The sequence below is a fragment of the Bos indicus x Bos taurus genome, chromosome 28, assembly GCF_003369695.1.
Source record: "Bos indicus x Bos taurus breed Angus x Brahman F1 hybrid chromosome 28, Bos_hybrid_MaternalHap_v2.0, whole genome shotgun sequence".
In the NCBI taxonomy this organism is placed as follows: Eukaryota; Metazoa; Chordata; class Mammalia; order Artiodactyla; family Bovidae; genus Bos; species Bos indicus x Bos taurus.
Genome location: NC_040103.1, coordinates 35,812,951 through 35,838,595, shown reverse-complemented (window position 1 = coordinate 35,838,595; position 25,645 = coordinate 35,812,951). Strand labels below are relative to the sequence as shown.

Here is a 25,645-nt window from a genome sequence, read left to right as displayed (position 1 = left end):
GTCACATTTGTTCATCTAATATTCTCTGAGACAACCTCTCAAGCTCAGCCCTCAAGAGGTAAGGAAGGCAGAGCACCCTGGCCTGGGTGGAGAGGTCCCGTGAACTCACAGCAGCCAGTCTTCACCCCATTCCCTCTTCCCCTGCCTAACCTCCCACCCTCTAGGATCACTGTTTTGGCCTCCTTGGGCTACAGTAAAGCTTAGATTATAGAACTCTGAACTGCCCAGGGTGAAGGGTGGGGCCAACTCTCCTTTGTCCGTGTCCAAAGCCTACAAAGGAGGCGCCCTCAGAAGGAGTGCACTCCGAGGGCCTGCTCCACCTTCACTATGTTCATTTTTGAAACACCATGGCAACCCAGGCGGATCCTTAAGTCCTCCACTATCCGCTGCTGCCCAACAGTGGCTGAATGGTGGGGAAGGCACCTCAAGCTGATCCTCGGGTGGGATCTGAGGCTGACTGGAAATGCCCACCCCTAGCCCCAGAACTCACCCTACTTCCCAGGGTGAGGAGAGGAACAAGAGGTAACCCAAGGCCTAGGGCAAAAACAAACAAGGCTACTCTGGCAGTGGGGAGACAACCCACCCACAGCTGCCAGTAAGAGACCAGCTTCTGCACTTTGCCGTGGAGCAGCCACCACAGAATCCCTTCCTGCCGAGGCAGCCTTGGCGGCCTGGCCCCTGGTCTGTAATGTTATGAGAAAGTGCTGCCAGGCAGGCACATGAAACCACATCCCTCTGGAAATGGGTACTCTGACTGCTCCACCATCCTTCCCGCAGAGCAGAACCAACAGGCAGAGACTGGACACCACTGCCCACTGGCCCCCTCTCTCCCAGAGGGACGGGAGTATGGTCAAGGCCCAGCTGGGAGTATCCAACCTGCCTGGCCTGAAACCAGCCAGGGAGGAGGCAGTGACCCTGCAGCCCATCCCCACCTCCCCGTCCCACCAGCAGAGCAGCATCTCTACAACACTCCCCTCCCAGAATACACATGAACACAGCTCCCGGTAAGGACACAGAAGGCCTGAACACAGCCTGGGCCACACAGGACGGCTGCAAGGAGATGAACAGGAACTCTTGGACACAGTCCTTCCTTCGGCCACATGACCTGACCCTGAGCAAGCGTCTGCCTCTCAAGGCCTCAAATAAAATGGGGCCGATCCCTAAGGTCCCCAGAGACTGGGGAGGGCTGCTCAGGCACAATACCCTGAAGTTCAGGAATCCTAAGGGGTGCTCCTTGGAGTTATTTAACCTAACCATAGTAAAGAACTCTCCTTAAAGCTCTGAAGCAGTAAACAAAGCCAGGCTCCCTTCCTTCTCCTGGATCTTGGCTCCACAAAGACACCAGCTAATTACCACTGGCCTGTATGCTTTCCATAGCAGGGCAGACCTCATCCCTGCCCCCTAGCCCAGGGCCTCTGAACAATGATGACCCTGAGGTGACACAGGGACTCTCCACCCGGAGATCCCTGATCTCCTTCTGCTCCGGCCACATACATGGGGAGAACATGGAATGGCCACAGCGAGCTCCTTGTCATGCACACTGCAGGGAGCCAGTGCTCTGGAGTGTGGGTTCTCTGCAGGGGGCTGGTTTTCTCAGCACCTGTTCCCCCCTCTTCCACTGGGCTCCCAGGGTCTCACCCCATAAAGACCCAACCAGGAAATAACTCTGCCTTTATAAATGTCAGGGTTCAAACCCACACATAGAGAATCTCAACAACCGTGATATAAACCCCAAGCCTTCACTCCATGGTAACTTAAACACTCAGACTATACTAGCCAGGTCCATGCTAGGGAATAATCAGAAAGAAACACCCTAATCATCCATGAGATGATGTACCACCCCCAGATACGTCCCCTTACATGCCTGCCACTCACCCCCAGAACACTTGCTTGAACGTTGCATCATTTTTGCTGGACCAAGATAACCGTATGAGGTCTTGGGGTAGGGTGTTTTAATGACACTTATTTCCCCATTCCAACCCACAGAAGAGGAAGCTGTTGAATGGAAACAGTGCAGTTTAGTCTTTCTTCACCCCTTGTTTACTCCTCCCCATGGGGAGAGAAGGCGCTCGACTGAGCGGGGGGTGGGGAGAGGGGTCCCGCACCACACGCCGTCAAAGGAGCAGCAAGGGAAAGCTGCCTCTTGCTCTTGACCCACCAGCTCTGTCCTGGGACCAGGGTGGGTAGAGAGGCAGGTCCTGAGCTTCAGCCAGAAGATCCAGGTCCCCACATAGGCAAGTTCTGAATTTAACTGGAAGGAGGTAAAAGTGAGATCTGTTTGGACTCCAGCCTAAGCCACATCCTCCAACACAGAGCCTTGGGTTTGGGGCGGAATGAAGGCAAAGAGCATCTGAGGTCTGGCTTGGCAGCTTCAGAACTTCAGGGAAGGAGAAAAGACTGATGAGTGCTCCCCCACCAGCCTGAGGTGTTACCCACATTTCAAAGAACCCCAGAAGGTGACGAGGATGGTGGTGCTGTAACTAGAACCAGATCCAACCCAGAAGCCAGCCAAAATGACTCGAGTGACTATGGTCCCTCACTTCTCACCATAGTTGCTAACCCGAGTAGAGTCACATCAGAGGAAGGCGAAACTCAGCTCTCTACCAGCTAACGAATTCAGTCAGCACCAAAAGCATTTACCCTGAATACCCTAAATACACAAACTAAAAATTCTGCTTCTTAACAGAAGATAAATTTCCACAGCTACTAATGACCACCACAACTGAAAACTCTCCAAAAGCTATGTTGTGTTTTCTGTAGAGAAAACAATTAATTCCAAGTCCTCAAACTGTCTCAACTCCAAAAGTTATTATAACAGAATAAAGCCTTTACGTGGCAAGCAGGAGGCATTGTGTTTGTCCAAACATCAACTTCTTAAAACAAGAGGGAAAGTCAGAATTATTTCAGTGTTAAGATAGCTGGTTAGCAACCTGAGAGGAATTGAATAATACACTAAAGTCTATCTAAATAGTAAACACACACACACACTCAAGAACAGGGTATCCTTCACATTTAAGCTAAGTGAAGTACAAAATTATCAATATAGAACAGATATGCTTTTAAATTCCCATATAACAATTAAAAGTAACATTAAAATTAAAAAGGAAACAAATGATAAATTATCTGCAGCTGTAGTGATTATGACAAAAGGTAAATACTATTTCCAACACAAAGAAATTCACACTTAATAGAAGACTGATTTTAGACCAATGGACAAAGGATATGGGCAGTATTCTAAAACTGAAGAACAAAACAATTCCTAGATGGAAAACTACTCAAAGTCACTGGAAATGAAATTAAAGACAACTCACAGATATTGTTTTACACTTTTTATTTTAACAAAATCACCACCACTATTGCTGGCAGTCCCATGGTGAGGCTGTTGCATTCATACCTTGCTGGGAGTGGAATAAAGTGTTACTACCCTTTGGTAAGCAATACAGTTAGAGACATAAAAAAAAAAAAAAAAGAAGTCCTACCCTTAATCCAATAAACTCATGACTCAAGAGTTTGCCTCAAGGAAAGAAACCAAAAGAAGAGAGAGAATAGGAGTTAAGCATTCAAAATCTAAATATCCTAGCTTGCAATTATGAAACAATTTGTAAGCATGTGGTTAAAGGTCAAAATGGAAGCTAAAACCATGAAAATGGCTTCGTGGGTTGGTAGGCTTACAAGTGATTTTCTAAAAAGGCTTCTATTGTGGCACTTACCGTGACCACCTTTGTACTAAAATGTAAACTGAGGCCACTGCTGGTGGAGGGTGCTGGCCCCACAAGTGTGATGACCTCTGCAATCACTGTAAACAGGGCTCATCTACTTTGGGATTATATTAACTTGTAAGATTGTTGCCTCCTCCGTCTCTTGGCTTTATTTAATTAAAAAGGTAGCACATGCTGAACTGTAAAATACTTAGACAATTCACAAGTGTACAAAGAGAACTGGCGATGAGAAGCCACTGACAATGGCTTTCAAATTTTTTACGATGGCCCACAGTAAGAAGCTCTTCAGTATTCCTGCCTGGAGAGTCCCATGGACAAAGGAGCCTGGCGGGCTACAGTCCACAGGGTCGCAAAGAGTCAAACACAGCTGAAGCAACTTAGCACACACAAGAATCACACTGAACAATCAATCCAATGCACACATACTCCCATACACATCTGAGCTCTGTGAAACAAAACTTGCCCTTATCACAGGCCACGTGTTTCAGATTTGCTATTTTCATTTTTTTAAAAATTATTCCTGAACATATCCCTGCAAGAATCAATGATTGCAAATGCTGTGTTCAGAAAAAAAACAAAAAACAAAAACAGATCCTAGGCCCCAAGGCCCCAGCCCCTTTCCAGGGGCTCCCTTAACTTCTAGCTGGTCTTGATGTTAACATTCCAAATGTCTTAGAAAATTCAGTACATGCTATGCTTGTATTACTATTCCCTGGTTTTTCATTGTTAGGTGTTACCTCACCACTTCCTGCCCTGAAGACGAAAATGTAACTCTACTCCTGTACAAGCCACCTGTCCCAAACCACTCCCCTCACACTCCTTTCCCATATCTCCACTCCAATCATACCCATGGCGACACTAATTTTCAGAGTCTACATTATTAGGACCACGTGAGTCATCACAGCGAGCCATGTAAGCCATGATTACTTTTCCTAGACAACTTTTTTGTTCTCTGGAGTCAATAATTCTCATTTTTTCTGTTTAATTTTCTATGAATTTATTAATATTCAACCCCCAATTCAATGTCAGTTGTCCAAATCTCCTCTCAATAAGTTCACTCACATCAGATGTTCTATTTCTAGTTCTTCTTCCAGAAGAAATTTCTCCTGGAACCTTCTGAGCTACTTTAATCTGGACTGGTGCCCAGAAGAACTCCCTCGGCCTCATTTGGGATACAGCCTATGAAAGAGCCAGTCTTTGCTCATCTTTGGGGAAGAAATCTTCAGGGCAAGAAGAAAATTTTTCAGACCCTGTATGTCTGAAAACATCTTTACTTTACCTTCATTTGTGAATAAGTTTGGCTGTGTATAGAATTCTAGGTTGGGAGCCATTTCTACTGAGAACACTAAAGGCAGTGCCCTAACATCATCTTCATTCCAGGGTAATGGGAGGTCTGAAGCCACTCAGATTCCTGATTTTGTACTTAACCTATTTCTTTCTCTCTGTAAACTTGTAAGATCATCCTTTTCTTCCCAGAACACTGACATTTCAAGGTACTGGTCTAACTGATCAGGGTACTGGCCTATCTTCATTCTCTCAGCTCAACATTTGATGAGTCCATCTGATATGGAAACCTATATCCTTCTAGGAAACTTTTTTCTGGGTGATTTTCCCACTTGCATTTTTCTCTGCCACTCCTATTAATAGATATGGGAACCTGAGCTGATTCTTCAAACATCTTACCTCTTCTGCTCTATTATCCACCTCCTCTTCATCTTTCTTGTCTATTTTCCAGAAAACTCTTTCAAATTTATAATTATTCTAATGGTTTGATATTTTTGCTCTGCCCTTATTCTTTTAAAATTTTAATTTTTTTGTTTGTTCCCTAAATGTTCCTTTTGTATAGTATCCTATTCCTATTTCATGGGTACTTCTCTTATCTCTCTGAGAAAATGTCTAATTTTTTTCAAAATATTCTCCAAGTAGAATATTTATTTCAAGTTGCTCCCCCTGCCCCATTTGTTTTGCTTCCTTTCACATTAGGTGCTTTCTTCAGGTATTAGCAATCATTAGTAATCCTCATGACTAGAAGTAAATGCCTAAGAATTGACTAGAAGCACTGAGTCCCTGGGCAGGTAGGTGAGTTTCTGTGCAGGGCGATCTGGCTGGCCCATCTGCTCTAAGTCCCTGTTGTCGACATCTTTAGGTCAGCCAGGTTCCTCAGTGAGGTCTCTTAATCTCCTGCTTGGAAGGTAAGGGGCTGGCTGTCAGAGTTCTAGAAGCCAAGTGGGATAGAAGGCTTTACTAAGAACAACTGGAATCTCCCAGGCCCTTGGTTTTTCCTTTAGTACAAGGAATCTCCAATGTCCCACTAAAGGGAAAATGCAGTCACCAAGCACCATGGAGACAAGAAAGGCGTTTAACCACATGAACTGCCTTCAAACAGTTCTTATATTCAGCCAGCTCTGAGGCTCCTCCCCTCCAACCCCCCTAAAATAATATGGTGACACCAACTCCTACATTTCAAAGTGGGTCACTCACCCATCTAATTTCTGATTTGAACATTTTTTCTTGCTTTTGCTTCCTTTGCCATTCTCCATGTCCTTGTAGAGTGATTCATTTTTTAAAATTCCCTTTATCTTAACTTCTGTGGGGTTTTAGAATAAAGTAAAATTAGGTGTGTTCACTAAATCCACAGATCTCTGGGAAGACTTCAGAAATATTTTAGTTGCCATCTTTTTACTGAGCAAAGTAAAAAAAAAAGGAAAAACAGGAAGTATAATTTATAACCATATAAAAGGACAAATGAGATTTTGCGGATGTAATCAAGATGAATAATCAATTTACTTAAAATAGGGAAACTATCTGAGTGGGTCCAATGTAATTAGATGAGCCCTTAAAAGCAGAGCTTTCTCCCAGCTGAGGGCAGAAGTAGTCATATTCCAAGTATGAGGATGCAATGCATTGTTGCTGGATCTAAGACAGAGGAGCTACCTGCAAAGAGCAGAGAGAAGTTTCAGCAGTTCAGGGGAACCCTGGCTGACGGTTAGCAAGGAAACAGGGCCTCAGTACTAAAACAAACAACAAGGAACTAAATTCTGCCCCAAATCCTCCAGAAATGAATATAGCCCTGCCAACCCTTTGATTTGGGCCATGTGACAGCCCCAGGCAAAGAACCCAGTGGAACTGTGCTGACCTGACAACACTATCCACCCATATCCCAAGCTAAAACTCTACCAAGTTATTCTGCTGGCTCCTCCCTACCTCATTCTCCAGACCTGGCCATTGACCAAGATTCAACCTTTCCACCTGACCTCTGAGGCTTCCAGTACTTGTATCTGCCCACAAGCCAATCCCCAGGAATGGCAGCCATATTCCCAACAGAGTTGGGGGCCCTGCTGCACCTCCAAACAGCGCACCACAGGCCTTCGACTCTCCAGGTCCTCAGAGCCCACTGTGTGCTGGGGACCATTCACAGGCCAATGGAACAGGGAGGCCCAAGGGGAGAAGTCTAGGAAGAGACAGGCGACTTTCAAGGGAAATGGGTAAATGAGATGGTCGTAAGGCAGGGCAGTAGGCTGCCTCACTGCCCAAGGGAATCTCACATACAGGAAGGATATCATATCATACCTCAGCCTAGGGGCACTATCACTCAGAGGGGAAAGAGGGCCTCAAGTCCACAGGCTCCCCACTCGGTTCCGACTCACCCTCAGAGCCAGAAGCGTCTAAGTCCTACTCTAACCCATACCCCTTAGGACCAACTCTCCGTACTCAGGGTCTGCCACAAACAGTGCAAAAATGGACAGGGTGGCAGCAACTACCGCAGGAGTCCAGAAGTTTGCCTCTTCACCCTGGGAAAACACTACAAACTCAGCCAGGAGTTAGGCTGGGCCCCTCACCGTCCCTCATCACCGGGTGACAAGCCCTGCCACACAGGTGTGGGGGAAGGGAGGTTCCCAGAGTTCAGAGACTCTCAGGCCCTTGACTGCCCGACCTGGGAAGGCCTCCAGGTGGAAGTCCAGGAACACCTGGGCTACCAGCTCTGAGCCCCATCGGGCTCTCCAATGGGCCTGGGATTCTAAGAGCTTGGCTTCCTGTCTGAAACTGTTTTTAACCAACACAGCATTATGAGCTTCCACCACCAAAACCCCACAACCCCCAGACCTGCTGAGTCTGAGAAGCACCAAGGGGCCCCTCGCTAATCTGGGGAGGAGATATCTGTCTCCCTCAGTGCTGACACCAGGAAAGAAGCCAAGGGAGGGAGGGACGTGGGGCAGAGGAGGAAGCAGTGAGGCGAGGGCTCAGTGGGAGACATGCTGGGCCTCGAATGGAGGTCACCTAATCCAGCGATTTTCAAACTTACTATTTTTATTACTTTTTAAGCTACAGGAGCTTTTGTACAAAGAGACTCTGACCCAGAAACCCAGCATGAGGTGTGCAGAGCAGTTCTCTTCAAGTGGCTAGGGGGAAGGGGAGGCTCTATGACATACATGCTTGAAAATGATGGGTCTGGCCCAGCTGATCCCAAATTCAGGAATCAGGGGAATCACTCAAGGAGCTTTTTCCAAACTGCACATGGAGACTCGTTCAGTAGTGAATGTGACAGACCTGGAAAGCCACATTTTTAAGAGCTGTCCTTCACAGCAGACAGTTTGAAGGGACCCCCCCACTGGCCCAATCTGGAACTATGTGTGCACCAAAATAAATAATACTGATGCATTTTAACTCACTGAATAAATAACCCATGACTCCATTCTAATACATATAAATGGATAAATAATATATAAATGGAAGAGAAGGGAAAGTTCTTTACAGCAGAAGGATAAATGTAAAAATTTATGTAATTAAATCATCAGCATTCAGTAACCATAGAATTCTAGGTTGGAGAATTCTAGTATGACAGAAATAACTGATAATGGGTTAAGTCTGTTCTGGCTATTATAACAAAACACCAGACTGGACCAAACTGACAGACCAGGCAATTTCTAAAGTACAGAAGTTTATTCCTCATAGTTCTGAAGGCTAGGAAGTCTAAGATTAAGACACCAACAAAGTGGGGTTCAAGCCTCATCCTGGTTCAAAGCTGGCACCTCTTCACTGTGTCCTCACATGGTGGAGCAGCAAGGGAGCTCTGAGGGGTCTCTTGTAAGGGCACCAATCCTGTTCTTGAGGACTCCACCCCCATGACCTAAGTTCCTCCCAAAGTCCTAACATCATCAAGCCAGGCACCAGACAGAATTTCAATATGTGAATGCGGGAACACACAAAGACCTTTAGACCATAACAGGCTCTAAAACTAGTCAACGAAAGTTTGATTAGAGACAGCATGTTTACATGGTCTCAAAGTATCTCCCCATAGAACACTTATTAATTACAAAGAGCATGATAGTAACTCAGCAATGGAGAAACCTTACAGATATCACCTTTAACCGAGTGACCACCACTGTCATCACCAGCAATGAGTCAAGCCAACGGCTGTCCCTCCTGCCGGGATGCACCAAGGACATGTCATTTCTGTGGTGTTCCCGGCGAAAATGCATAACCTGAGTCCTATCTTGAGGAATGATCAAAAAACAAACAAAACAAATGAAGAGTTTACAAAAGTAACTCACCTCAAGTAAAATGTAAGAAGTTGTGGCCATTTTTCTTTAAAAAAAGAAATGAAGAGAAGAAAACTCTGGGGCAACAGACAATCCTGGGGCCCAAACAGAGATCTTGAAAATGATACATCAGGCAAGTCATGCCTCACCTGCCTGCCCACACAGGTGAGGGCCGGGCCACCTGCAGCGGCTGCCGCTCCACCTCTCAAAGCACTGCGGAAGCAGGCCTGGCACCGGCCTGGCCTCCAGGGGCCTTCCCTCTGCCGCTGAATGTGAAACCGCCTGTTTAAATGCAGAGGGGGAGCCTGAGCCCAGATGATCACAGCAGGCCTGTTTCTGAAAGCCCAATGTGCACATGAAATGTCCGCATTCAGAAGCAGACGCGCACGAGATGCGGTTTCTGGGCCCAGTTTATGGCAACATCTCCAACATGGACAAGAACCCATGAACCCTGCATGCTGGGACCTCTGGACCTCAGGACCCAGAGGACTGGGCCTTCTGTCCACCCTGAGCTTCTCCACAAATGGCTTGAGGCAAGGCCACAGCACGAATGAATGAAGCCAAGAGTCCAGCAACCTATCAGTGTACTAACTCGCTCTGCGAGTCCCTGGGAGGAAAGGCTTTTATTGTGGGAGACGAACACCTCGGGACCTGTTTCTACACGTCCTGGCTGCTGCTGCTGTTGCCAGGCACCTAGAGTGGGGCTGTGGAGACCAAGAACTCGAGTGAGCCCTGCACCTCACGGGAGGGGCTCAGGACACGCTTCCCTCTGCTAAATGCTGTCAGGCAGGCGCAGGAGGGCAGGATGAGGCCCAGGAAGGAAGGAGGAGGCGGGAAGCTGGTCAGGAAATGTTCCCTAGAGCAGCAGCTTTAACCACTACAAGCCGGCATGGTGGCAGCCAGGAGTCTCAACAAAGCTCTGGGTCAGGCCCTGTGGATGGCACCAAGGCGCCATCGGGCCGGCTGCCCCAGCAGAACCAACACAGCTGGGGAATGGGACGCTCCTAACAGCCACGGACGTACTGAGTGACGAGTGGGCCTGCTCTCGGGCAGAAATAAATTCTGCTCCAATAACTGAGTCCTGGGCAGCCTTTAGGGGAGCTGCTCCAACTCAGTGCGAGGATGTGACCTGAGTGTCTAACGTGGGTGGGAAACGTTCTCTTTGCAGAGATATCCCACCCTCTCCCCCGCAACACAAACTATATAAAACTTAGAATTAAACACCTTTTCTTCCATTTCTTCATGCCTGAAAGACATAAAGACTGTGGCTCTAAGATGTTCAAAATCCTTGTATCCAAAATTGCACAGTTCACTGCAATATACTTTTTAAGACAACCAACCAACCAACCAACCCAGTTGACTCCCGAAGTCAGCACTGGAGGGCCACCCCCTAATCCTGCCCAGGGCGGACAGGACTCACCAAGCCAGGGCAGAGCCTGGCTCCTGGCCTCTGAGCAAGGCAAACAGCCTGGGGTCAGTCTCACAGAGGGAAGAAAGCAAATTTTCCCAACAAGCTATAAAAGGTGAAGCCTGCTGGAGAAAAATAAGTAAAATGAAATGCGCTGAAATGTAGGAGAGAAGAGGAACAAGCAGGGAGGGGAAGGAAGAAGCAGATGTTTTTTTAAAAAACACAAATCAGTGATGGGACTCTAATGAAAAAAGCTGAGAAAAATCTGCAAAGAGATTAGAAGCTTAGTACCTAAAACAGTTCCAGACAGCCAGGGGCATCCCCAGGCTTGGGGCCCCACACTCACCCCCACAGGCCCTCCACCCACCTCTACCTGAAGGCAGGGGGAGGGCAGACCATCTTAGCGAAATCGGGAAAATCATTTCAAACATTTTTCCCGCTAAAAAATACTACAAAAAATAAATTTACAGTCCGTTTTCTGGACTATTTATTTGAACTTCAACATATACCAAAAACCTTTTTATAGAATGCTTCGTGTGTCTACAAAAAGCAAACAACATTTACAACCTGATTCTGATCGCCATGTCGCCCAGCTGGGACGGATGCGGTGGGGTAGGTGGCAGCAGATGGCCCAGGGAGGCTCTTAGCCCCCTTTCACAAAGGAGGGCTCCAATTACCTCCTCGGCCCGGTGCCCCAGAGTTGACCTTGAGGACAGGCTTGGAGGAGGCACCCGCAGCTGCCAGCTCAGGCGGCTTCCATGGTTCCCAGACCCACCTCCCAGACACCCCCAGTGCCCAGGGCTACCTGTGCAATCTTCGTGTCCCAGAGACGGAGCCAGACCCCTTTAAAGTAGGCAACTTTAAGCAGGGAAGGAGGGTGCAGACAACTAAACCACAAAAGAGAGAAAACAGTCTTGAAGGTGGGGCAGGGCAGGACGGAGGTGTCTGAGACAGAGCCTCTCAAACTTGAAAGTGCATGCAAATCACCCGGGAATCTTGTTAAATGCAGATTTTGCCTCAGCTGCTGTGGGGTGAGTCTGCAGGGCAACAGGCTCCCAGGTGTTGGCAGCCCGGCCCGCTGACAGGCCTGCGGGCAGTACTCTCCACAGTGAGGGTGTAAGAGGCCTCGAGTGAGAAGCAACAGCACTGATGGAGCGAAAGGCCCTTTAGGGCAAGTGACAGGGAAAGCTCACCCCTCTTAACCAGGGATGTCATCAGCTTTCTTGGAGGGATGCTTTAACTGTGGAATTTGTTTGGTATTTTAGTGCATCCTCACAGGTTATTTTTATTCCCATTTCACAGCTGTGGAAGCTACTCTAACCAAATGTTTATCAAAGCTGGGCTCCCTGCCCCTTGGATGTCTTCCAAGAGCACAGGCCTCCCGTGAGGCAGGGCAGGGCAGGGCAGGGCGGAAGCACAAAGGCCAGAGCTGTGACGAGGAGGCCAATCCTAGCCCAGCAGACAAAGGCAGGAAAGCCAAGGGACACAGGAGGTCCCCCAGGGGGTAGAGGTTGGGTGGGGAAAGGCAGATAAAGAGCCAGAAACCCATTTTGCCTCCTGGAATTTTTAACAAAATAGAGACAAAATGTAACCTCAGCCTCATACCCCCAATTCCCCTAACTCCCACTCCCACCTCCCAGAACTAAGAGGATATTTAAATACAGAGGGTATCTCCGTCTTGTAAGTTTTATTTCTACTTTTAACAGCCCGGCCTCATTTTGGCAGGACATAAATAACAGCCTTCACTGCCTCCTCCCAGGTTTGCCAGAGAGGGAGTGTATAAGGGCCAGTGCTACTGTCTAAGGCAGACTGTCTGTCTGTCTGAGTGGGCTCCCAATGTCACACTCAGCCCCTGAGGGCTGCTGTGTGCTTTTGGCTCCTGGTGGGTGGGTTTCCCTGTGAAAACCACAGACATCTGGGGAGGTTATCATCACCACTGCCAGTCCCTCAAGAACATGAGGGGAAAAAAACCATGGGAAGAGATGCCCCATTAACCCCGTCCAATGACATTTCTCCCAAAAACGTACCCAGAGTTGGCGAGAGGGGATCTGTGTAGTGAACAAGCATTTTGGACTTAGTTTCATAGAACTCAAAAAGTCCCGGCTCAAAAACAACCAAAGTTCATCTGAGCAACCTTTCCATCTTCCAGAGACCTACGCCCATGGAAATGAGTGACCAAGGTCACCCGGAAGGCCAGCGGCACAGCTGGGACCCAACGCTTCGCCTTACCTCCCTGTGCTTTTCCAGAGCAGCATGCTGCCTCAATCACGCTTTTCCCACCCTCGTTTGGGCCCAACTACCCTAAAAACTGGGCTTCCCTGACGGCTTAGTGGTAAAGAATCCACCCGCCGATGCAGGAGACAAGGGGTTGATTCCTGGTTTGGGAAGATCCACTGGAGAAGCAAAAGGCAACCCACTCCAGTATTCTTGCCTGGAGAATTCCATGGTCAGAGGAGACCTGTGGGCTACAGTCCACAGGGTCATAAAATAGTTGGACATAACTTAGCGACAGAACAACAACAAACAAAAAACCCTAAAAGGTGCATCTGTGTTTCAACATTTATGACAGCGAACCTAGCTCTTTTTACTGAGTCTGGTTCAACGTTTGCTGCAATAAGGGCACTCCAAGGGGGCAACCCTGTCCAGGCCTGGGACCTGCTTCCTAATTTAGGAGGCTGGCTGATAAGAGTCAGATAAGACAGCCAGGCTGATCTCAAGATGGATGGGTTTTGGAAAGATAAAATGATAAATACAGAAAGTAGTGAGAGCTCAGGAGTTCTCATATCAAACAACTCTATGTCAAAGGCAGGGAGACAATTACAGACTGCAGTTAAGAAAGTTGGAGATTTGTGAGCTGGGGTGGGCACACTTTCAGAAAGAGTAACCCTCAGCTTAGGCTGTGACCTGACACTGGGTAAAATCAGACTCCCCAGGAGGAAGCTCAATTTGCCCACCAAAAACTGAGGATGAGAGACATTCAGATGCAAAGGGGCCGGGGATGATGGGTGTGTGTGTTGGGGGTGTGGGTGGCGCATGCTGTGTGTGTTGGGGGGGCGCGTGCACACTATGTCATGTCCAACTCTTGCGGCCCCCACCAGGCTCCTCTGTCCGTGAAATTTTCCAGGCAAGAATACTGAATACCACAACCATAGAGACCCTTCAAAAGAAAAAAAAAAACCCCGAAAAACAAAAATCACTGTTTTCTCAACTACCCCTGCCACTAAATGCTAAGAGTTTGTCCTGATATGACTCTTTCATGGAGAAGGACCAGGAGGTAAAGGAAGATCACATTTTGCACTTGGGAGTGGCTTTTTCTGCCAAAGACCAGAAGGACGGTGCTCCCAAAGGCATCCATGAATTCAGTCCTTCCCCTCTCTTACACATCTTCAGTGGCACGAGCAGGCGAGCCCTTTCTCTGTCCCCACTGTACAAACCAGCAGCACTGTGATCCAATAAGATGGCAAGACCCTCTTTAAACAAAGAGAAATCTCAGCACCACTGGGGAGCCGGAGGTACAGCTGGGGGAAGTGACGGTACAGCAAGCAGACCGCATAGCATCGGCTCAGTAGGAAGATTCATGTCATAAGGGCTTCCGCTGGTGCTGTGTGCCTGCTGCCTGCTGCCTGCCCAGCCTGCCACCGCCTGCCTGAGATTCAAGAGCCCAGAGATGGCAGAACAAAGAAAAATGGCTGTGGCTCAGGCAGCGCGAGGAGGCTGCAGGCCGGCCGACCAGCAAGCAGGCTTTTCTGCAGCTGAGTACTCCAGTGAGGCACAGGGACACAGGGCGCTGAAGTACAAAGGAAAGTGGGGGCCTCAAGACTGACAGCTGCCCAGGCACACGCCTGGCCCCCACCCAAGGATGCAGCTGGGCCGAGAGAGCTCAGGCAGAAACCCACTCCCAGAGGCAGTGGGCAGGTGGCTGGGCATCCCTACTCCTTGCCCAGTTGCTCAGTGCTCATACCCAGGGAGGTTCCAGGCAGAACCTGGGGACTTGAGAGGGAGGAAGGGGAGTCTTGACAGAAGTACCCAAAGGGCAGGATCCTTCCAGACTTCCTGCGATGGGGAGTGCTGACAGAGGGCAGGGTCGGGCTAGGCAGCTCACCCAACGTCAGAGAACAGGACAGGGGCCCTGGAGTGGCTAAGATCTGTTCATCAAAGGACTTCTATTAAGCATAATGGGCTCCCACTGCCAGGAACAATAGCTGCACTGGCCACCCCCTCTCCTCCTCCCCTCCCCTCCCCCCAAAATTGTCCACAATGGGAGGCAGCAGGAAATGGGGCAGAGCCCATGAATAGCTCCACTGTCAGTCCCTAGGCCCCACCTCCTCAGCCCCACAGGTCAGCCCTAGCTGCCACCCTGCCACAATAGAAACTTGTATGCCGCCAAGCTCCAGGCCCCATACAATAGAGCTGTGGGCATGGGAAGCTGTGGACTTCTCACGGGGCAGCATGTAAGGGCAATGGTGGGAAAGAGAGGGCAGAGATGTGGGCCTCAGACTCACCAGGGCAGGGTCATACCAAGCACATTGTTTTTTAGGGGAGCTATCTGCCAGCCAGTCCTAAAATCTCCTCCCTTCTTGCCCTGCCCTGTCTAGGCATGAGGTCGCCAGAGCCAGACAGGGGAATATTATGGTCATTTCAGGGGCACATGGTGGCCACAGGGGTGAAGAAACTGCCAGAGCACTCCCAGGACCCCCAGAAGGATTCCCAGTAGACACGAACCCTCAAACCCACCCCAGTAAGAAAACCTCACCTGCCCTCACCCCCTGCATCTGCTCTTCAAGGAGGCTGCCTGCTCAAAACAGAAAAACTCATCTATTATTTACACCAGGTGCCGTCTAGACAGGCTTTTAAAATCACAAGGGGGCAGTCTTCTCCAGAGCAGCCTGAAGTTGCACAAAGCCAGGCAGGGCTGCTGGGCAGCTAGGAGATGGGGGATCTCAGGGCGGTGGATGGTCTAGTGAGACCTGGACAAGAGGCCTCACACCAACCCCTGAAACCCAAGGAGGATCTTTTCTTCTAAAAACTGATCCCCAGTTCCTTGTTTGTTTCTCCAAGACTCCAGGTTTCATACCCAGCTCAATTCCTGCAAACTCCTAGAGTCACTCAAGCCCACGTATGAGAAGTTCCCCACGCCTGGCCTCCCCAGACCCTCCCCGGCTCTGCCTGCCTCTTCACACTCTTATAATCACACTTTTGGGTGCACAGGCTGCACGGCCCACGGGGCACAGCCAAAGGCTACAAACACCAGGTGCTCCAGAGGCAGGATGACCTGAGCTGAAATGCTCAGACCACATGGGAACGAGCCAGCACCATGGCCCCTCCAGCTCGAGGGTATGACGGCATAAACACAAGATCCTTCCACAAGGAAAACTCAGAAACGTTCATTCTCCCTCTTGGAATCAAAACAGCATGTTTCTTTTCTGGTCAAGCACCCCACACCTGGATTCCCCATCTAACCATCTCTACAACAGACCTCTGAGCGTGTACATGCAAGGCATTCCTTGCTGCTTGGCTTGTAGCAGCTGAACACTGAGAGCAACCTCAATGTCCATCCATAGGGGGCTGATAAAGTGAACCATGATTGACCACACAGAGGAATACCATGCCACTGTTAGAAAGAATGGCCTGAACTACATGTGCTGAAATCGAACAATCCCAAGATACACTTGAGGGTAGAAATCAGAACACCGTTAGGTGTGTACGGCATGGGGACAAACAAGAGGACAGACACGCTTCACTAGGCACCCAACATCTGGTGATGGTTATGTGGCCTCAGGGGAGCAGAAGTGAAGGAGCCAGGGGTGGAAATACTAATTTTCACTACATATCAGATCTTTGAAATAAATATGTATTTTTAAAAATAAAACATGTAGTTTTAAAAATGAAAAAAGTTAAAACTGAATTGACATTTAAAACCCCTCATTTATAGCACAAAAAATTTGGCTTGTAGCTCTCTGCAGGCGGTTCCCTAGAATAAGAAGCGGCAAGGGGTGGGGGTGGGGTGGGGGGGTGCCGGTCTTTGAAATAAAGACAGACATACCAACTCATAGAGCTCCCGGCTCACAAGTCCTCCCCAGGTCCCAAAACAGAAAGTTTTCCTAGGAAGACCAAGAGCGGATTCTGACCAAGGCAGAAAGGAAACCTAAGTTATTCCATACAGAGGACCATCTGTAGCCAGGTCCACTCCATCTGTGATGAGACTGTAAGACCCCCAGGATCAGGGGGCGCTGAGTCACAGGCATCCCAGGCCTAGGCAGAGACCCTTCTCAGGGCCCTCCCCAATCATCAGTGAGGCTCAAGGTCCTCATGTTATGAACCCATCCCAATTTTAGCAGCTGAAGAAAGCTATTTCAACAGATTTCTAGGCCTGGCCCAACTCCAAGGACAGGCTAAAAACAGTTTTTCCAAAATCCCAGCTCTAAACTCCAATCCCTTAACCACTAAACTCCCTGCACCTTTCAGGAAATGCAAGCTGCAAAATGGAGCTGCGAGATCGGTGTGCATGCTTCCTCCTTACTAAAGGGATACATACATGTTGTTTAAAAGCCTACTTTAACTGACACATCAATAAATACTCTGCACTCAGAAGCACTGATGTATTTCCTCCGAGTGATTTTCCCCCTAAGGGACAACAGAATAACTAATCTCAGTCTCTCTCTGGCTTCTGAGGGGTATGACACAATGCCTATTAGAACCAGGATGGGCCAGACCATTGGAGTGAGGCCACTTGGAAGGCAGGGAGTGAGTGCTTCCTGGATGGAGCTGTCTCCTACCTAGCAGAGGTCCCCTGCCCCACCCCCAGCCCACCACAAAGATCCCCTAAGGACTTGCAGAGTGCCCAGGCCACAGAGAAAGGTGGCTAGAAATGGGGGAGGTGTAAGTTTTGCTCCCCTACTCTGTAAGAGGCTTTCTGATGAGTGTTCAATGTTCAACAAGGAGGCTGGAAATAAAGGAGTACAAATGAGACTTCATGACAAGCAGAATCACGCAGGCAGCCAGAGCCTTCTGACCTCAGCTACTGGAAACAAGTTCCTGGCCCTTCAGTGGACCCTCAGGAGCTGTGGTCCATCAGACCAAGGCTGGCCTCTCCCACAGTCTTTCTGCATGAATGGGCAGGGCTCCCACACCCAGGTAGGCACTGATGCTCAACACACTGAATCCTACAGCATCCCAGCTGGCACCTCCCCCCTTGCCCCTCCCCACATCTGTCTTCCCACAGAGAGAGCATCAGGACTCCCCAGCCCAGAGGAGCCCCAGAGAGATCTGCACACCACACCCCTGCACCAGGGTTCACGCCACTGGCTCCGCCCTACTCCCTTGGGAATGAATACCTCAAGGCAACTCCTGGCTCTTTTGTTGTTGACAGGCCCCTTGTTTATATCATTACTTGTATTTCACAGGAAACAACGAGGACAAAGGAGACGATGACAGCAGAGGCAGGATGGGTGCACAGGGCCACTGTTCCCCTGCTGGGGTGGAAGCCAGCCTTCAGGAAGTGGAGAAGGCTCCGAGCCCCGCAGCCAGCAGGTCTTCTCCACACTCCCTTTTTTTCCTCACAACAGCGGGTGGCGTCGTTCCTAAAAAGCTGGCTACTGAGACGCGAACACCTCCAAGAGTAGCAGACACACCCAACAGGGTCATCTGTGCAGGTGTGAGCAAACAGACAAGAAGGTCAGAGAGAACCAGGAGGATGGGAAGGCCACAGACAGCGGAAGGAAGCAGTTGGGGGTAGGGGGGGATCCGGCCAGAAGGCCCTGGAGCTGCAGCAGTGGAGCAGGGTGGGGAGGGGAGAGTCACCCACTGTACCTCCCTTGGCCCAGGTCAGGCAGTTTAGTTGTATCCAAGGCCTGTGGGAGAGAAACAGATCCATAAAGTTGTCGGACTGGTTTGCCCAGAATGCGGAGAACAGGAAACACAAGGTAGAGAGGCCGAGGAAAGAGGGTCAAGTAGGGAGGGTTGTCCAGAGTCAAAAGGCTGTTATCTGGCTCCCAACACATCTGGCAACAAGGGCAGCCAGCACTGGTGGGCCCCAGGGAACCAAGGCCGAGGGTTCACCCAAGTCTGTTTCCTGGGTGCAGAAGGTGGTCAAGGGGCCAATTGTGAGGGAGCCAGGGGCCAAGGAGCCAGTAAATGCTGAAAAGAAAAGGACTAGGGTTTCTGGAAACAAGAGAGTGATGCCCACAAAGAGGGTACCACCCTTGAGTGACAAGCGTGAGTAGTGATGAGCTCAGGCCAATGCGAGAAGCGTGGGCAAGACCGAACAAAGGCTGAGCTAGCCTCATACACTGACAGTTTCTTTGACCGAGCCAGTCAGGCTCCTCTGAGCCCTCTGCCCCTTCTGTCTCTGTCCTGTTAGATTCCAGTTTTAGCAAGAGTCCCGCTAAGGCAGTTTAGCCAGGATCCCCCACCCCTCCACTGCTGGTCACCTTGCACGTCTGACCAAATCCTCACCCTCCTAGTGCAGCATCCCCCACGTTATCTGATCACCCTAGCCTGACTTCAGCAAGAATTCTGTTAGGTCTGTTAACAAAGAACTACCCTACCCTCTCATAAATTCTCCATCCATCCACCCCTCCCCCTACTCTGTTCCCTGGCTGTAAATTCCCACTTTTCCCTGTAATATTTGGGGGTGAGCCCAATCTCTCTCCCTTACTGCAAAGCTCCATTGTTATAGTCTTTACACCTATCATGACAGTCCTGAAGAAAGTCTACCTTACTGTGTTCACAAGTGTCAGAATAATATATATATATTTTTTCCTTTAACAATATGGAGCTCTAAGTCTTCCTGGACCTGGATTGTGAGAACAACTGGGGCTGGCATTTCAGGCTGGACGCTGGCCTCCCCCAAGAATCCCCAGGGACAGATGCTGTCTGCCTGGCCCAGAAGTAAAGGGCTGAAACCAGCTACAGAGTAGCCAGACATCAGGGAAGTCACCTGGAGAGGAAACAGAGTCTCTTCGCAGCAATGGTCACTCAAGTGGGCAATCGGAGCCTTTCATTGGAGCAGCTGGTGGCTGCAGCCGGGAGGCGTGGAAAGAGCTAGTCCTGAGCACAGCTTGAATGGGCTCTCCAGACTGGGCATCAAAACACACCGAAAGCGGAAAGTCACACCATGGCCTGAACTTGAGCAGGGTGTGTGGGGCCCAGTTGCCCCTCCAGGGGAGACCAAATCTGAAGCTGGGGCGATCATATTCCTTATTCCCACCTGCCACTTTCCAATAAGCCTGAGTTTCCCACGGTGCCCTGGGGGGCTTCTGATGCATAATTGCAGACCCTGACTTAGGACTGTGTCCAGGGATACGCTGCTACCCTCGGCCCTCCCAGGCTCACCACTCGGACCTCAGGGTATGGATTGAAGAGATTCAGGAAACACTCTTGTAATTCCAACTGCTGTTTGAGGGCCCCTCTCCTGAGTATCAGGACTACACATTCCTCCAAGCTTTTTTTTTTTTTTTAACTTTTTGGGCCCTGCAAAATAGACTGGCACAGGCCCCAGTGATTAGTACAGGTAGACAGGGAAAAGCCAGAGAAGGGGGAGGTTCATCAACCCTTTTCTCGGAGTCAACCCTTACTCAGTCCCAAAGCGTGGCTTCTCCCCAAACCTTACCTATACAGGAAAGCCTGGCCTCAGCTCTCCTAAATTCCAGGGGGACACAGAGGCAGCACCAGGAATGCACCTCTGACTAGGATCCCAAAGGCCCCACCACCACAGCTCACAGCCACTAAACACAGGCGGACAGAGCCCGAGAAGGGAGAGGCCGGTCCCTCCAGCTGTCCAGCTGATGGACACCAGGGCTCCAGGAACTTCTCTCTGGAGTGAGGGAGACAGAACAGACCTCCAGAAGCCTGCCCAGGCCCACCGTATCTCAGATTACCAGGCCTGCTGCCTCCTAAAAGAAAACCACAGCCCTGCCCAGCCCCGCCCAGCCCCCACCAGGCCCAAGAATGGAGGAAGTGGGGTTCCCAGAACCCGCAGCTGGTGAGCACTTTGCTGGGAGCCATCAGAGTCATGGCAGCAGTCCCAAAGCAGAGTATATCAGCCTAACTCAAGAGCTGCACATACTGCATCGCAAACCCCAAGTGTGTATGCTTCGCAGTAACTCCACCACGAACAGGGAGGGCGGATTCTTCTCATTTTACAAATGAAAACACCAAGTTCAAGAAAGGGAGAAAGAAAATTCAAAGGCTTGTCTAGATCACTCAGCGACAAAGTAGGTACAGCTCAAAAGCTGGCCTCATCACTGTCCACTCTGTGTGACGGACAACATTCTTCACTGGTACATTCAACCAGCAAAGGCACTGTTTCCCACTGGCCAGGCCAGACCCTCTACTAGTCCAACACACCACTTTTCTGTCTGAACCAAAAAAAACACGCTGTTAAAGGAGAAAACAGATGTTGACACATTATGAATTACCCCCATTGTTATAATGAAGATAAGACAAACCAGGAATGCTGGCATTCACTTAGACCAAAGACTTTCAAAAAACTGGTGTATGTAGTCCCCTGAGCACTCTGATGACCAGCCAAAATCGAGACCATTGCTGTAGATCACCATTACCTCTCCCTGTATTCCTGATAGGAAAACAGAAGCCCTGAAAAAGCAGGAAAGATGCCCAAAGATAGTGAGTTAACCACAAGCAGAAGAACCTGAGGTCTCACCACCTCCGCCAGGGTTTCCTGGCCTTGCTGGAAGTCACCAGGGACAAAGCAGGCGACAAAGCACAAAAGCAGGGTGCAAAGTGTAGCCAGCTCTTAGACACCCTGCAAGGGTGGCCCAGGTGGGAAAATGCAATTAACAAAGGGGTTCCACCCGCTTCACAGGCCAGAGAACCACCCCAACCCCACATCCAAGCCTGATCTCCATGTGGCTCCATCCTTCAGGTAACATCACCACTTTACCTTTCCACACCCCAAGGCCTGCAAGCTCAGCCTCGGAATCTCACTGGTGGAAGGGGAAGAGCAAAGCCTATGGGGTATTTCTGCCTGCTCCTGCTTCTAAGAAAGTTGGCTGCCCCTACTCGCCACATACAGAATATGAGGAAGACAAGAAATCCAAGGATTGATGTGTCAGGGCAGAGACAGGGAGCAGGAGCCTGCTTCCCATACCATGGGTAATACCATCCCTCCTTAAAGGCCACAGGACCCAGCAGCAGGAAACAGGGATCCTGGAACCCAGTTCACAGCCCCGAGCGCCAGGCAAGGAGATAAACAAGTGCTTAATGAGAATCCCTGGCTAGGGTCTCTGCACCAGTCCTTGGGCCCACGAATTGATGACTGAATAAATGAATAAGCAAAAGAAGAACTCAAGGAACTCAAAATACCTTGTCCAGGGTCAGAGGAACAAGTTGCTTCTGCAGACCACCTCTTACTATGCTAATAAGCATTTTTGTTCACCATACCTCTGCCCTTCAAATGTGACACCTCAATTCATCTCTAACCTAAATGACATTTCTTTGACTAATTCATGATTGGTGTTCCTGGTGGCACAGAAACACACAACACTCAGATCTAGACCTTGGAAATAAGTTACAGGGACAGCACAGTGTTGGGCAGGTGGCAGACATCAGTGCTGTTTCCCAAATGTTTCCAGTCCTCTTTTGCTCCCCACCCTGCAGGGAAGTATGGCCATGTGACTGCTTTGGCTACTGAAACGCCACTTCTAGGTGGAAGCTTTAGGAGCCAGGGTGAGATTCACTGTGCTCCCTGTCTCCAGGTGCAAGTAACTAGGAGCGTTCCAATTAATCAGCATGGGTCCCATGATGAGAACAACATAAAGCAGATATGCGATGGATGTGGTGTGAGTAAGAAATAATCCTTCAATGCTTCAGGCCTCTGAGATTTGAGGATTGTTACCACGGCAAACCCTGATCTATCTAGACAGCTACAGGCAATGACTCACTCCCCAGTGTTCTGTGCAAGGTAGTGCTGGTCTTCCCATTCCCTGGCCTTAGGGAGATAAAGGCTACACTGACAGTCAACCAGCAGAGGTTCAGAGACACCTGCTTTGTGCCCAGACAGATGAAATGCTTTCAGAAGCAGAGGATATGAGGGGACCTGCACTGAAGAATTTACTAGCTCCTCTGTGGGCCAGGCTCTTCAGTGTACTAATCAACTTGAATCACTTCTGAGAGGAGGCTTTATATAATTTATCTAATTAGATATGAGAAAACCCAGTTCACATTCAGACCTCACTCGGTGACCTCTCTGGGCCATGGTTTCACCATCTGTAAAGTGGGACATTAACATTACCCACTGCACTGTGTTCTTTCAAGGATTAAATGAACACACACAAAGCTTCTTCAATAGTATGTGATATGTCTCAATAAACACTGTCTTAATAAACACAATTACTACACATTTAAACATTCCATGTAATTGCTATAAGCTTGTCCGTAACTCCTCCAGTTTTTAAATCTGGCAAAGGTTTCCCAGGACTGGCACAGTGGCACTTTGTAAGCATTGCCAAGCTGAATTCTGTCCCAGTAAAAGTTGAAGTCAAATCCCTGAGCACAAGGTAACCCTAGCGTGGGGCCTCAGGAAATGCTTCCACAACCCAGAGCTTCTAGAACTCCCAGTTTCCTGGCCTCTCTGGAAACTTCACTGCCACCAGGACCCATGGGGCAGAGCTCCCTCCCCTCCCCCAGGGAGAATGCCTTCTGTCCTCCCACTCCCAAATGCAGGATGGGAGGGATGGGAGGCACCCTCACCCGGCCTCAGAGATTTGCACAGCTACCCAGCTGGCAAAGGATGGAACTTTCCTAAGCAGTCAACCCTTCCGCGGCCTTCCTTTCCCTGCCCTTTCTTGCTAGTTGTTGCTAAGTCACTTCAGTCATGTCCGACTCTGTGTGACCCCATAGACGGCAGCCCACCAGGCTCTCCCGTCCCTGGGATTCTCCAGGAGAGAACACTGGAGTGGGTTGCCATTTCCTTCTCCAAATTTCTTGCTAAAGGCAGCTACAAACCTCAGGATGCACCAGTGGGCTTGAACTCCAGTGCCTGAACAGTGCTGCTAAGCTGAGACTGAGTTCAGCTTAGTAAACACTACAGAGCATCTACTACATGTCCAGCCCAGGTTCTAAGACCGCATAGAACTGACAGCCAATCAGGGAGCTGTGAGCCTAGAACAGTGCTTGCAACAATGCCTGGCACCCCACAGATTCTCAACCACGCTTTGTTGAATGAACTGAAGACCATGTTTAGTGGTTCAAGCAGTGGAGTTCAGAGATGTGAGGATGCAGGAAGACAGAAGGGGAAATCCATCTAGTAGCCTGGGCTTCCAAGGCCTGACCCCCAGACATCATGGATCCTCAAGATAAGACAAAGCTTGGAGATAGCAGAGGAGCTGGAAGGACATGTAGGGCCATCATGGAGGAGTATGAGTTTCATTCTGAGAGTGCTTGAAGGATCCCTGGAAACAAGGGCGCTCGGCCTTCCACAGGGCTTACTGAACGATAGAGGTGATGTAGGGGTGCTGGGGTGCTTTGATGACCGAGGCGCCAGCTTTCGCTTCACCACCAGGGAAGGGTGACCCAAGCACTCTGCAGGCACTAACTTCCTGTACCTTGAGGTCAAGGGGAAGGGGAAAGGTTACCCTGAAGGATTTAGCAAGCAGCTCCACCCACTTTTATCAACCAGAGGGCAACCCCCATCTCAGAAGTGGGGAAGAATCCTATGGAGCTGACTGTGGTTCAGAGAGCACAGCTGCACAGCCTCCAGTGCAATGCCCTGCACTCAGGGCCCAGGTTGACCTGATGCCCCTAGACCCCACCACCAGGGACAGCCTGCGAACTGGTACACTGCTGCCAGATCAAGCTGCCAGGCCAGCACCGGGGCCAGCCGCTTCCCCACGACTCCCAACAGCACGGACTGCTTCCAGCGAGAGACCAACTTCGTGTTCCCCCGGATTCGTGTCCCAGCGGTCCTGATGCACAAGTCCCTACACAAATACACACACACACCCTACCTACCAATACCATCACCCCTACCGGGCAGGAGCAGTGGCCCGGGACGAACGAACTCCACAGCCACAGACCCAACTCGACCGAAGTTCCAGTTATATCAGGAGTTGGTTTGCTCCCAAGCACAACTCCAAACGACCAACACAGAGAAGCAGGATCACCACCTACTCAAACTCCGACCGCCCCAAATCCGTGAAGGGCAGAATGGGACTTAGGGCCAGGGTGGGCGACTGGGAGCACACTTGGGGGGCAGGAGAGGGGACCGCCCTCCCCGGTCGGCGCCACCCTCCACCCTCTAGCCCGAGCTCCCGGCGGCCGAGGGTCTGTGGCGGAACCGAAAGGAGTGCCCATCCCAAGGCTCGCGGCTGGGGAGGGGAGCAGAGCCCACGACCACGGCGATCTGATCCCTCCCTCCCCGAGTGCTCCCACCCACGCCCGGCCCCAGCAGGCACCCGTCCGGGAATGCGGACAGGGCGAGGGCGACAGAACCCCGAGCGCCAGCTGGGTCGACCGCTGTGGCTCTCACTCCGCTCGGCGCCCGAGTTCGGCTCAGCGGGGTCCGGGCCAAGGCCTCAGCCCCTCGCGGGCTATCTGAGCAGACAAAGCCAGCGCTGGCCGCCGGGCCGCCCCGGGGCAGGAGCGAGGGCGCTGGAGGGACCGAACCTGGACCAGGGGATCAGTCCTTGTCCCCAGAGGGCGCTGGGGGGAGTGGGGGGGATCGGCTTCAGACAATGAGCGGGGCAGGGCCCGACGCTCCAGCGGGGGCTCCGCGCTCTACTCACCCGGGAGCGGTGGCGGCGGCGGCGGCGGCGACAGCAGCGACGCGGCCGGGCTCGGCCAAGGAAGTTAGAGCAAGTTCGGCGGCGCGGGGCGGTAGGGCGCGACTCAGGCCGTCCGAGCGCGGGGGCGGGGCGCGGAGGGCGGGGCCGGGGGCGCGGCGCCGGGTGGCTGCTGAGAAAGGGGCGCCGCTTCCCTGGGCCTCCCGGCGCGGCGCCGCCCTCCGCGCCCGGCCCCCG

At 50.5% G+C, this 25,645-nt stretch overlaps 1 protein-coding gene across 1 annotated transcript in view; it reads right to left on the bottom strand.

The window, feature by feature from the left end:
• Positions 1 to 25,599, bottom strand: part of TSPAN14 (tetraspanin 14) — a 57,806-nt gene extending 32,207 nt beyond the window's left edge. Inside the window, exon 1 of the mRNA XM_027530496.1 lies at positions 25,412 to 25,599. The gene's annotated coding sequence lies outside the window, so the exon portion shown is untranslated. The remainder of the gene's footprint in view (positions 1 to 25,411) is intronic.
• Between the last annotated feature and the right edge of the window lie 46 nt (positions 25,600 to 25,645).